Below are 14,671 nucleotides of genomic sequence, written 5' to 3'. Positions count from 1 at the left end.
TCTTATCCATTCACCTCAAGTGTTGTTTTTTAATCGCACTGCTTTGCTTCATCTTGACCAGGTCGCAGTTGTAAATGAGAACTTGTTATCAACTGGCTTAACTGGTTAAATAAAGGTGAAATAAAATAAAAATACAATTCTCAACACATAGGAGGACACAGAAGCCTTGCACAAGTGAGTGACTGAAATGAAAGGAACATTAAAATAGTACTTTGCTTCCCTCTGGTGGTGTAACTGTGTGTCTCAAATGTGGTCTGCCTGGTGGAGGGGGTAAATAATACTACAATTATCTTCATTGGATGCTGTGTAGTCAGAGGATTAGTAACAACAAAAATGTATTTTCTGTATTTATATTAGTTCAGTGCCGTAACAATACAGTAAAAATAGGTAAAAAAAATAATACAGCATCAAAACAGACAAAAACGAACAGATATTAAAAACAGAACTTGGCATTTCGACCAATTTTTAAGACGTAGTATAAAACCAGTGACCTGTGAAGTACATACATTCCTCAATACCCGAAATATTAGCAGTATCAGTTGAATTTAACTACAAACATAATCTATGGCCACAGATAACTAAATCCATTGCAAGGAACCACATCAAACAAAGTGACAATGACTTTCAAACATAATTTGTTGTTGGATAGCCATGATACATTTACCCACTTTACCACCAGTGTTAAAAAACACCTGTTACAATTGACACATTTTTTGTGTATGGGACAGCAGAATCTCATTAAACAATAAGTTCAGTCTGGTTTCTCCCCTTTAGCTTTGGTTCTGGCTGCAATAGAAATAGACAATACAAATACTAGAAACAAACTAAATACAACTTCCAATACCATCACTATGATAAATAATAATATGCCATTTAGCAGACGCTTTTATCCAAAGCGGCTTACAGTCATGCGTGCATACATTTTTGTGTATGGGTGGTCCCGGGGATCGAATCCACTACCTTACTGTTACAAGCGCCGTGCTCTACCAGCTGAGCTACAGAGGACCACAGTGATTCAATCCCTATGATGCCCTAACAACGTAGGCAAACAATACTATAGGAATACGGGTAACCAAACACCAATCACCCTTAGATGTCAAGAGTTACAATAACACATAGTAAATAAAACACACTTCTGACTGTTTCAACCACAGCTAACCAAACATATTATATAGAGAGAAATGTATTCATTTAAAAACATGTAGAAAAGTAAACTGCATAATGTAGCCTAAATATGGCTTCATAGGCACTGTCAGTAGTTGTTTCAAGTTTTAAAAAAGAACAGCATATGCACGATGTCAGGTATGAGGTAAAAGTATTGTCTTTGCCAGTCGCCATCAATTACTGTTGTCTGGTGTATGCTGTCAGGGCCGACTGATTGGCTTACGAATCACGTCTGTCTCCTGAACACCGCTCGTTTCATTCGTTCATGGGAGAGCTATGGTGCCTGGCTGTTGGCTCAACTCTTCTCGATTGGCTGGAGGATGAATAGTGACCCAGAGGAGGGCTTACATTCTGAGAGGAAGCTGGATGGTTACTGTGAGGGGGGCTTGCATTCTGAGAGGAACCTGGATGGTTACTGTGAGGGGGGCTTGCATTCGGAGAGGAACCTAAGAGGCAAACATAAGCAAGCAGGTGAGAAATATTTACATTAGCACTGTAGGAAATAGCCGTCCCCCAGCTACTGGCTTTCCAAGTGGAGATGAAGGATCAGTAAGGCGACTTTTCAGTTCATAAGTCTATTTTTCACCGTACACAGGATCCTGGGAACACTGCCTCAGAATATACTCAGAGCATGGCTAGAACATGTTCCAACCCAGTCAAAACAAGTCACACTTATATAGGTTTCATTTACCTAACAACAAGTTGGTATTGACCTTATCATCGATAAGGCTAATTTCTAGTGAAGTTTTTGTACACTCTGAACAAGTCCATCAATATTTTCCCCAAGCTTTCTCATTTACTTTATGGGTCATTCCATTTGATTTGAACGAAACTTTCCATACATATTTGCCCATGGTAGAAGTGGTCAGAAAGTGGCTTTTTGGACCTGAATGCAAAAACATTCCGGAGACTGATGTGCTCAAAGTTGACCCATTTTGCATATCCCATTAAGGATATGCAAAAACTCTTTAATAAAATTGTTTTTTAAACTTCAACATCAATTATCAAAAACGTGTAAACGCTTTATTCTTTTCCACATATGTTGTATCTTAAACCCTCATTTACATAATCTGAGAAGTATGTGTTGTGCCCGCCATCAGTTGAGACACAGCATACTCTTGCCAATACTTTTTTGTAAGCTTTTAAATGATATCAAACTCAACCGTTCATCTTTTCCAGTGATGAAGATATGGATGTATGGTAGGGTATGCAAAATGGGTCAACTTTGGGCACCACTATCTCCTGAATGTTTTTGACATTCTGGTCCATAAAGTCACTTTCTGACATCTTCTACCATGGGCAAATATGTATGGGAAGGTTTGTTCAAATCAAAAAGGGGTGCGGTCAAAAGATGATCGAACTAAAATGGAATGACCCTTATCAATTACATATGGTAATGAATTGAGTCACATCCTGTGAGAGTTGGGAAATACACCTGTCTGCCCACCCTTATTCTGTGTCACCCCTCTCACTTTGACTCCCAACTTTACTTAGGTCATATTGACCCAGGCTCACAGGCCTGTGTACAATAGCATGATACATTTGCATTCACTACTCAGCTCCTATAAATAACCTTTCATTTAGATCAGGGTTTCCCAAAGTCCGTCCTGGGTGCTCTCCCTGGATGCACGTTTTGGTTTTTGCTTGAGCACTACACAGCTGATTCAAATAACCAACTCATCATCAAGCTTTGGTTATTTGAATCAGCTGTGTACTGCAAGGGCAAAAACAATAACGTGCACCCGGGGGGCCCTGGACCAACTTTGGGAAACCCTGATCTAGATGATTCCAATCAGAACCCAACAAACTGTCTACGTCTGCCATTTTTCCAAAAGGAAAATACATATACAACTTTGTTTGAAATACTGGGAAATCATTGGTGAAATTGTAAAAGTAGCCTACCATGTGAGGCTAGCATAGCCTGCGACTTACCTTCAATTTCATTTGGCCTCGTCTTCTGCTCCTCTGACCACTTGTAACCAACTCCAGTTGTTTTAGCTGTAACCAGAAGAATTTGTTAATGACTGGAAATCCAATAAAATGTAACTAAATATTGACCTGTAGTGTGTTATTCTGTGTGTTCGTTTTTCATGCCAATGCTAGCTATACATATTACACAAAAACTTTGAGGGAACACATACCATATTTGTTTGACAGTGGCTTGTGATTGGTGTCCTTACCCGAGTGTCTGGAGTCTTTTGGAGGTTAACGATGGAGAGACTTCATCCAATGGTTTGCCTGAACAATGCTCTTCTTCATCAAAATGGCAGCAGGCTCATGTATTTCACGTTTCCTTTTGAAGCGCTTTTCACATGCACCGCTTGGTCCAGGCTTCAGCTCCCCTATATCTTGCCGCTTCTCTTCCCTAACAGGGGGCTGTTCCTTCGTGTTCTGGCAGTTCACAGGAGCATCTTCCTCTTCCTCATCAGAACGCTGTGCATCTTCAGGATCCATGTAAGACCTGTTGAACATGACGTCATTTTCATATTCACAGGGCTTGAAGTAGTGCACCTTCCTTGGATTCAAAGCGAAGCTGATGTTCCGCTTGGGTTTTGCCGGTGCATCGACACGTTTTAGAATGGGTTGGATGATCCTGGTCTCCGAGCTGGACCTGGGACTGGCCTGTGGACCTTCCACTTCCTCTGGAGGCCACCCTGATCGTCTGCGAGTCCGGGGGGTTGGAGTCGGGACAAAGCTGCTCTCCCAATCAGAGAACACCTGCTGCCTCGCAGAGACTTTTGCCCCAAAATGGCCATATGGCGGCGATACCCTTTCCGAATTAGGGAAAGCATGACTACCTGGGCTATTACCATTGTGACTGGCAGGCTTGATAAAAGGTTTTGGCTTGTGTGCCACTCTTGCAGGTTTGTTCAGCGTTTGTGATTCAGGTGAAGCACTGGGAGATGTCTCTTCTCTGTTCTCTCCCTCATTCCCATCCTTTGAAACCTCTGGAGTCCTCGGAAGCTTGGGAATCCTTGGCAGCTTTGGCTTGGGGGGCGGCGAGTCGTTCTCACACTCGCTTTTTGAAAACCTTCCTTTCTCATTACTATTCAACACCTTCGGAATCATTGTCAACTTCTGTTGGGATGTCAAGTCACTCTCTGCCTTACGTTTTAGTTTCATGGACAAGTCAGGATTCTTAGAAACCTTTACCCCTAAACCCCCCGGGTCTCCTCTATCCTCCACCATCTTCTGCCTTGGTGGGGAACCTTCCTCTCTATTCCGGCTTGGTGGAGAACCTTTCCTGACAAGATGTTTGGATAAGGACAGCTTTTCCAATCTGACTTTCAGGAGTTGAATTTTTTGCTTGTGTTTGACGTCATTCCTCTGCCACTCTTTGACAACAGGAGACACTGACTTTGCAGGGGAGCGGTGTCTGCTAGTTTTGTTCGGGGCTTTAGTCTTTGGCTGTTCCATTGGCATATTGGGGACTTCCTCAGCATGTTTGGAGGGTGAGCCGTTTGTAGAAGGCTTTTTGGGGACGTTTATGAAGAGTTTGAGAGGAACAGTGGTAGTTGAGGACCCCTGCACATGGAGGGTTTTCACCCCAGGGCACGGCGGTGCGTTTCCACTGCAGCTGTCCCTCTCTCTTTCCACCAACTGGCACTGCAACTCCTTGGAGTCACCAGAGTTCCTGCCTTCAGTTTCAGTTGAATTTCTCCTCTTCTGTGACATCTTGTCCCTAGATTGACTGCCCTCACCCACTTTTTCAATTAAAGGTCTCCTCTTCTTGTCCCTACTTTGATTGTTCTCGCTCTCTTTCTCAGTTGAATGTCTCCTCTTCAGTGGCTTCATGTCGTCCCTGGATTGACTGCCCTCACACGCTTTCTCAGTTGATGATCCCCTCTTCTCGTCTTTGCATCGATTTTTATCACTCTCAGTCGAATGTCTCCTCTTGTGTAACGCATGTGGCTTCTTGTCCGTGTGTTGATTGTCCACAGTCGCCTTCCCCCCAGAGTCCTTAGGGACCTCTTCTGTCTCCTGATCTGAATTGTTGCTTGTATCTGAAAGGGTAAAGCAGTGAGCAATTGTTATGCATCTTGTACCTTGCTGCAATCCTTTCTCTCTCTGACAACTGGAGCATAGGCCACTTTCAAACCCATTGTCAGTTTCAATAATACAAGGACAGTAGCAAGACTTATCTAAGCTGCCACTTACTATATTCTCTAGTTGCTTTGTCTGTGTGTTATATTTGTTTTCAGAGCATGGTTCAGGGGACCCGAGTTGGAGGTCAGAGCCATTTTCGATCTGGCAAAACAGTCTCATGGCATCCTCAGATGTCAGGATGGTCAACTTCATTGGGGAAAGGGTGTCTGTGTCCGAGTCTGTTGTGAGGTCTGTGACGGTGTTGAAGTCTGCATCTGTTGGGCAGTTTGAGGCTGTTGTGAGGTCTGCGTCTGGTGCCGTTGTTTCAGCAAGCAGTCTCACAGCATCCTCTGATGTGAGGACGGTCAAAATCATTGGGGAAAGGGGTTCGGTCTCTGAGTCTGCATCTGTTGGGAGGTCTGTTTCTGTTGGGGCTTCTGCATCCATCATGAGGGCTGTGTTTGTTGCGAGGTCCGAGTCTGTTGCTTCAGCTTCAACAGGTTGTCGTGCAGGCAAGTCCACAGTCTCCATCTTGCTGTGGAAGGTGTCATCCATTTTGACTTCCCCAACCACTTTGGAACTCTCCTCTGCTTTATCTGGTATGAACCAAAGAGACCAAGCTCTTCCAGATTCTTTGTCAATGTCATACGGCTTCTCGTTGACATTTAACCATGATGACCTGTAACCCATGTGGGAAGAGCTGTCAACATGTACTGGAATGGGAAAGTTCTCGACTACTTCCCCGAGTGATATACCACTGACTGCAAAGAAAACCACTGCCTTCTCATCCTCTACGGCCCAGGCAGACACATCCTGCATTATTTTCTCATCCCTTTTATCTTTTAAAGCTTTAACCAGGTTAGAGGTATCCCCGCCCCAATACAGCTCCAATATGGCCTCTAGACAACCATCCTTTGCATCTGTGACTGTTGCTGCACTCTCCAGATAACTAACCAGTTGTTGCAGCATAGTTAACTTGAACTGAACTTCAGCAATTGTGGACAAATCAAGAGTTCTCTCATCTGCGCCATTAGAGCTAACTTCCACAATTTTCTGGGTACCACCTATGCGTACAATATCAGTTGCCTGAGGGTTGGTGTGGACAAACGGTAAAGGTGAACTCTTGTCCATCTGTGCGATGACCTGAAGGACCTCATCATTGTCCTCTCCAATAGATGCCAGTGAACTTGTTGCAGACGCATCTATAGGCTTATCATACTCCATAACACTCTCAACTTGAACCGTCTCATTTAGGACAGATAGAGAACTTGCATCATCTTTAGCTCTTTCCCACAGTCTTTCCGCCTGTTGTTCGTTGATGGACCAGGCATGTAAAATCTTAAATGGCATCTCATTGCCTGCATTCTCTGTCTCCATGGGCTCTGGGGACTGCTGTGGACCCATTGGAGGGACGATAGCCACAGGAGGCGGAGCGGTGGTGACTGCCGTCTGGGTCATATACCTGGGGGTGGACTTAATCTCCAGCCGTACAGTGGAGTCCTCAGCACTAAACCTCTCAGGGGGCCTTGCCTGGTCGTCTTTGGTGTTTAGATGTCGGTGCATATTGCCTGCTTGTAAAACAGCCATCTTCTCTGTGCTGGATTGTTGGGACTGAGAGGGGTCTTGTGGTGAGTTGTTCCCATTTACGGGTCCATTTTTAGATCTTAAAACACTCTGGAGCCAGTCCTGTATTTCATTGAGTAAGATCTTATGTTTATGAGGTGGTTTGTCCTGAGGTGTCTCAGTGAGAGGTTTGGGAGAAGGAGAGGGAGTATGTTGCTGTTCAGGGGTGGAAGAGGTCTGGGTGTGAGAAACCAGAGCAGCATTGACAGAAAGATTATTGGTTTGTTGTGTTATGGCTTGGGAAGGAACACTAGGTCCTAGTATACCATGGGTGTCTGCATTTGTTACCTGGGCTGCTTTTAGGTCAACGACACCAGATTCTCTACCTCCCGTGGAAGGGAGATCCATAGAAACACACTGCTGAGTAGTCGAAGTGAAGGCCTGCACAAGTGATATAGAATCTCTCACAGGACCTGCTGTTCGTCCTGATGTTGTTTCACTGTGTTCGTTGTTGACCACAGGAACAGTTGGAGTGATGTTGGCGTTCTGAATGTCTGGAGAAGTGTTGGTTGTAGTTTGAGAAGGGGTGACATGCTTAGCCTGGAAGTCCAGCCTGGGAGACCTGCTGAAATGGGCCCTAGAACGTCCACTAGACCCACCCCTCGAACGTCCACTAGACCCACCCCTAGATCGTCCACTAGAACCACCCCTAGATCGTCCACTAGAACCACCCCTAGAACGTACACTAGAGCCACCCTTAGAACATCCTCTTGAGCATTCATTAGAATGTCCCCTTGAATGTTCATTAAAATGTCCTCTAGCATGGGTGGAATTGAACATCTGCCATTTGCCTACCAAGTAATGGAGATTGTTATGATTCACTACCCGACCAACCATATAATCGCAGTCAGCGTTATGGTGAAGGGAAATATCCTCATGCCCTCTTTCGACAATGAGTGGGGGCAAAAACTCATAGCTGGGGAGGTGGGGTTCATACTTAGCCCATGTTTCTGTACATTCTCCACTGTGGTGTAAGGTTACATTAGGGGGTGCCTGGCCTCTCAAGGGTCCATAGAGATTGGGCCAATCCCTTATCTTCTGACTCTGAGCCATTCTGTGATGGCCCTGATGATACAGAGGAGGCGGCTGGGTCTCTTGTGCCCCATGTCTACGGATGTCCATTTGAGAGTTTTGTCTATGGCAGTTGTAGTGGGCCCGCATGGCAGCTTCTTCCTCATGGTTCAGCCACTGACGTTCCCTTTCCTGTTGGGTGAGGTACTGTCTTTCACCAGCAGGGGGAGGACTTACCCAGTGAGACATTATGGCTGCTGCAAAAAAAGAGAGAAACAGTTGTGAAAACTATGTTATCCATCAACCAAGTTCATGATTATTCTAACATACAATGCAACTCTGAAACATGTTTAGGACATGTGACTGCCAGTTCAGACATTATGGGTTGAAAGTTAGATAGTTGATTGTGACTTGTGCGCAGCTAACACAATCAACATAGTACACACCCATACAAGGGGAGCCTGTGCCCCACAAATACTAGTCTGGGCATGAGGAGAGTTCCACCTCAGGTCAGGTTGACTCTCCAGAGGAATCAGGGAGGGTGTTGGACCCTCCACATCTGTTTGGTGTATAATATGGCATCGTTCATATCCAAGGCCCTAACTTGTCTCAGGCTAATCATTATTATGACAACTGACCACACAACAACTGTCTCCAGCCTTGAAGTGATGCAGAGACATGTGGTGTCGAGACAACGATGCTGATATGCTGTGTTGACAAGGAATCCGCTGACACTGTACTTTGATTATATCAAAAGATTTCAGCGTCAATTTACAGATTTCTGCAGAATCTGGAGAACAACTAACCCAATCTCAAATATGATTATTCTCCCCGTCCTTTGTTCAAAACCTGGTATATATCCTATGTAACATAAGATGGGTGTTTTGGATAGACCAATCCCTGGCTTCCACATATCCGTGGAAGTGTCCTCTGTTTCAGGGGGCCCCTACAGTAATGCTTTCCAGATGTTTCAGCAAAGCAGAGTAAAGTTCATCTAACACACCATTTGCAAACCTCAGCCAAAATTATAAACTGTTCAGATACTACAGACACAACCTTGAAGTGAATGAATCACAATTGTAAAACGGTTAACATAACAATGGAGACTATTCATTCCTAGCTATGTAGACAACTTCCCTAGAGTCACACCAGGTTTTAAGCTATTGGCCCATCTCAGGTTGGACTAGAGTGTTATACTACAATCAGGATCAATTAAGCCAGCTAACTTTAATAAGCAACCAGATACAACTATTGATTTTCTGGTTCATTCAAAAAAGCAAAACTTAGATGAGTGTTTTGTTTGTTGAATCTATTAGACCATGCCAATTTCAAGAGTAGATTTCTACAAAATAAAGTTATCCGAATATTTAGGCAAGTTAGCTGGCTAACTCCTTTTTTCCTGCTTTGTACTATACCCCTCTGGGCTGCATAGGAAAAACTAATACATTCAAATCAGTTTATTGGTCATCTACACAGTTTAGAAGATGTTATAGCGGTTGCAGCAAAATGCTTATGTTACTAGCTCCTAAGAATGTACACAAAGTAATTTATTGTATTTTTTATACAAAAATAATGTCATAATGAATCCAATTAACAAACCAAATAGCACTGTAACAGTAGTCTTGGTTTGAATTGTTTCTAGTCGTCCGTTTGAGTTTTTATTCTGTTTGTTCAGAACCTAACAGTCAAACAGTGTGTAACTAAAATGCGATGTACAGTAGTAGAGATATTAGAATGAGCCATATCAAGAACACAGTATTTAAATACACAGTATGAAATGGGAAGTGTCCAGTGGTTTAATGTTTCTATAAAATGGGACAGCACCATTGGTTGTGTGTGTGATTGCATGCGTGTGTGTTTTCTGTGAGTGAGAATCACTTGGTAGACGGTTAGTGATGGCTGTTCAAGAGTCTGATAGCCTGGCGATAGGCCTGAAAAAAGGACATGATGGCTCATTTCCATTGAGGATTTACCCCAGTGTTCTACCCAAAAGGCTGACTTTTCTGTTTCCATCTACACAAGCTGGCAGCCGTGTCTCACTGGGCCATGGCTCCAGTGGACCTGCTCTGACTTGGAGCCAAGGTAAGGCCACTGGTACTTTCCAGCTCTCATTTACATAACAATGGCTAACTGTGAACATGGGTTAACACCTTCTCACAAAGCAACTGTCTTAATTATGCAGAGGTTGTTGATTCTTCTCTTCACAAGTAATAATAAATAATAATATGCCATTTAGCAGACGCTTTTATCCAAAGCGACTTACAGTCATGCGTGCATCTTTTTTTTTTTTTGTGTATGGGTGGTCCCGGGGATCGAACCCACTACCTTGGCGTTACAAGCGCCGTGCTCTACCAGCTGAGCTACAGAGGACCACAAGTCCTCACTCTCAGCCCTAACTATGTAAACACAATTTTCCTAGTATAACATCAGGATGTATACACTAGGGTAACACTGCTGTTAGTCGGAAAAAAACATTTAGATGACAATAATATTAGTAGTTATAAGCAGGAAACACTGAGATTGGAACCGTGAGAGGGACTGACTGATGAGGGAGGAGGTAATCCAGTGGTGTGGAGTCACAGCGGGGTTGGGATGTAGAGTAGAAACTGGGTTTCCTATCTAAGATCACAAGTAGGTCTAAAGGCCATCAGCTCTGGAGAGGAGAACCTTGAGACTGACAGGCCAACCATTGTGCATATGCAATCATATTTCTCCATCGTGCCAAGCAGCCAGTAGGATGCATTTAGCATACAGCTGTATTTCTGTATTTTGAAAGTTATATCTCTTGAAAACCTGATTGTTGTTTTGCAACTTGTTCAGAGTCAGCACTTTTGCAGTACACATGTCCTTGAGCGGTCTAACAAAGAGGCTGTGTGTGTGTTACAAGTCTTATCTCATCCTACCCCCTAACGTTCCTCACATTAATCACAGCTTGTTATGTTGACCAATTTATATCAGTACAGTACAAACCTATTATGTTTAATCATTAATGCTTTCTTCTTAAGCTAACAGCACATCTAAAATATAAGAGAATAATTTCCCACACTACTGTTCTGACTTGGTGGTGAAATGTAAGAGCTTTTGTCTGCTTGTATGCCCCCTTACTTTATCCTAAGCTTCTGACTCAGTGTTGTGGTATCTAAACAATGATGCTAATCTTTGCTGTGAGAACAAGGAGTCCGCTTACACTACTTTGACTATAAAGGTTTATTTATATCACAAGATTTCAGCGTAAATTGACAGACATCTGCAGGCATATGGAGAACAACAGACTCAAAATAATATGTTGTTCTGTCCTCCTTTGTCCCCACCAAGTATTTATAATCTTTACCATGATATGGGTGGTTTCCCCTAGAGACCAATCCCATGACTCCACACAACAGACTTCCTCTGTTTTATGGGGTGCCCCTATAAAACTGCTCCCCAGATGCTTCCCTAAACTGAATCAGCATCCTCCAAGATACCATTTGCAAACGTTAGCAAAGTCATAAATTCCTTAGACACCACAGTGTACAAGGAGAATACTGTAAGAACGGCTCATGTTCTGAATTATGTCGCTCTACATTTCAAAAGTGCTGAACAAATAGTTATATTGACGTCTGTCTTAGCGCGCTCATTAAAGTCTTAATAAAAATTACGGATGGCTTCTTATCCGCTCATCGTTCCATAGTTTGTACATCTTAATTGTCAGTAGAAACCACATTTGTTTAAGCAAGTCAGCCATATCAGGCAGTAAATGAGGCTGAATTAACTGTTTCGCTGCCAGACAAGGCTCAGCTGATAGCCAGGTGTAGCACTGTTCAGGATTCACTCCATTGTGCTGAAAAGAAAGCTCTGCTGTTGGGACAGCTTTAAGTAGGCCCTAACAGTTTGTGGGCACTGTTTGTCAACATTATAGTGCAATTCATGTATTGTTTAGTGTTGTGTCTTTGCTGTCTTGCATCAACAACAACAAAAAGTTGTTTGCCCAAACGAGATTTACATGCTAAAATCGCCACTGACAATATAGCCTCAAAACATGGTTAAAACTATAATTTTGATATCATGGATGGTCAGCCCTTGCATCCATAGCGCTGTATATGAATTTTAGAGTGGTTACATTTCTCCAGCCCCATCACTCAGCTTTTTACAGAAACAGTGGCAGGGATTCACTTCGTTATTGTTTGCTCTGCTGATTGCTGCTTTAAGATGTGTTACAAAGTGACGAGCAAACACCTTGAAACGGTCCTCCATGTATTTACTTGGATATCTCCTGGAGAATGAATACCCATGCGTAAATCCGATGCTTTTTTTTTGCACAAAGAGAAAATACTGTTCAACATAGATAGCATTGTTGTTCATGTCAACCAATAGATTTTTCTAAGAGAATATAGACCTAGGATACTTACAGAAAGCATGCGCTGCTCCTCTCTCTTTCACATGCGGCAGATCAGCGGTAAACATCAATATCTCCAACCGAGATCTAGCGATCAATAACTCGCACTCTTCTTCTTTTATCGACATCCAACGTTATAGTGCATTACTGCCAAAAACACTCCTCTCTTCTTTTAGAACTTCTTCAAATGTATCTCTGGTGAGAGCGCGTGGCTGGTACTAGTAGATTCATGTTCCACGCCCCCAGAGTTTTCTCCGCTCCTTCTCAGCTGATTGGCAGTATTCTCTAACCATTATTTTATTGAAGCAAATGACAAAAAACATAAAGCCAATTTTACAAGACAAATTAATGAACAGAAATACGTTATAATTTCTCTGCGGTTTTAGGTTTTGTTCTTGCTATAATGTATACTTTTTCTTCCTGCTATAATTTGACCTTTGAGCATGCTCAAACAAATAACCAGTTGTTTCGTTGTGATTTATTACTGAACTAATGCTTAGTGATATTGAAGTAATGGCTGGCTATCTATAGATCGAAAACGTGACCTTTTCTTGACTGCAGCTATTTAGAAAGCATATTCAGTGGTGAAATTCCATCCATTGCTAAAAACATGTTGAGTCAGGAGGATATCGGCATTGAAGTTGTGTGGTCATAAAATTACAAGATTATGTTATAATACTGTTTATGCATCGAATTGTTGTTTTATGGAATAGAATAGGGTTCTTAGAACTCTGTCATCTGTGTCTGTGTGAACCCAGTTGAGCCTCTGAAGTTTGGGCTGGCAACTGATTAAGTAATGGCTAGGTGATAAAACCTGCAGCCACATTCCATTCTATGATTAGTAGTGGGTGTGGTGTGTGAGAGGGAGATGTCTCTGGTCTGACTCAGCCTGCATTTTCATAGACTGAATTGGTGTCTCTGTGTGTGTAAGTTACCAGGGACGAGATCTGTTATGAATAGTTGATAAGAACCTTGTCTTGGGGGCCAAACCCTGGTTTCCATACAATGAGAACAGTCTTCACAGCAGATACTGTTATTGCTTTCATACAAATCCTAACCTTTTGACCCATTCCACACATCTGTTGTTTGTCATGTATTCAGGAGGATGTGTCAACTATATAATGCTGTGGCTTGGTTCTGCTTGTAGAGTTATCAGTGACTACTGACCAGCTCCATTACTGCAGTAATTATTAATAAAGTTTGATGGTTTTGAAGAAATCTAAAAGTTTCTCCTTTGATTAGAATAATTACCAAGACAGTTGTCATGCATGTCTAAGGGCAACTAATACACATATTTGTCTAAAGACACACTAGTGTGGCCCTACATTATCTACATATACAGTATCTCACAAAAGTGAGTACACCCCTCACATTTTTGTAAATATTTGAGTATATCTTTTCATGTGACAACACTGAAGAAATTACACGTTGCTACAATGTAGAGTAGTGAATGTACAGCTTGTATAACAGCGTACATTTGCTGCCCCCTCAAAATAACTCAACACACAGCCATTAATGTCTAAACCGCTGGCAACAAAAGTGAGTACCCCCCCTAAGTGAAAATGTCAAAATTGGGCCCAATTAGCAATTTTCACTCCCCGGTGTCATGTGACTCGTTAGTGTTACAAGGTCTCAGGTGTGAATGGGGAGCAGGTGTGTTAAATTTGGTGTCATCGCTCTCACACTCCCTCATACTGGTCACTGGAAGTTCAACATGGCACCTCATGGCAAAGAACTCTCTGAGGATCTGAAAAAAAGAATTGTTGCTCTACATAAAGATGGCCTGGGCTATAAGAAGATTGCCAAGACCCTGAAACTGAGCTGCAGCACGGTGGCCAAGACCATACAGCGGTTTAACAGGACAGGTTCCACTCAGAACAGGCCTCTCCTTGGTCGACCAAAAAAGTTGAGTGAACCTGCTCAGCGTCATATCCAGAGGTTGTCTTTGGGAAATAGACGTATGAGTGCTGCCAGCATTGCTGCAGCGGTTGAAGGGGTGGGGGGTCAGCCTGTCAGTGCTCAGAACATACGCCGCACATTGCATCAAATTGGTCTGCATGGCTGTCATCCCAGAAGGAAGCCTCTTCTAAAGATGATGCACAAGAAAGGCCGCAAACAGTTTGCTGAAGACAAGCAGGCTAAGGACATAAATAATAATATGCCATTTAGCAGACGCTTTTATCCAAAGCGACTTACAGTCATGCGTGCATACATTTATAGTTTTTTTGTGTATGGGTGGTCCCGGGGATCGAACCCACTACCTTGGCGTTACAAGCGCCGTGCTCTACCAGCTGAGCTACAGAGGACCACACACATGAATTACTGGAACCATGTCCTGTTGTCTGATGAGACCAAGATAAACATATTTGGTTCAGATGGTGTCAAGCGTGTGTGGCGGCAACCAGGTGAGGA

General features: G+C 43.0%; 1 long non-coding RNA gene across 1 annotated transcript; it reads right to left on the bottom strand.

Annotated features, from left to right (window-relative positions):
• Positions 1-320: 320 nt before the first annotated feature.
• On the bottom strand, positions 321-4,829 carry LOC311129422. The gene is made up of 3 exons (XR_014613274.1): positions 3,345-4,829; positions 3,097-3,162; positions 321-1,610 (listed from the first exon to the last, which is right to left on the bottom strand). It is a non-coding gene; the product is annotated as an uncharacterized lncRNA (long non-coding RNA).
• Between the last annotated feature and the right edge of the window lie 9,842 nt (positions 4,830-14,671).

The sequence above is a fragment of the Coregonus lavaretus genome (assembly GCF_964263955.1).
Source record: "Coregonus lavaretus genome assembly, chromosome: 5".
Taxonomy (NCBI): domain Eukaryota; kingdom Metazoa; phylum Chordata; class Actinopteri; order Salmoniformes; family Salmonidae; genus Coregonus; species Coregonus lavaretus.
Note: the sequence above shows the minus strand (reverse complement) of the source record. Positions and strands in the feature narration are given on the sequence as shown.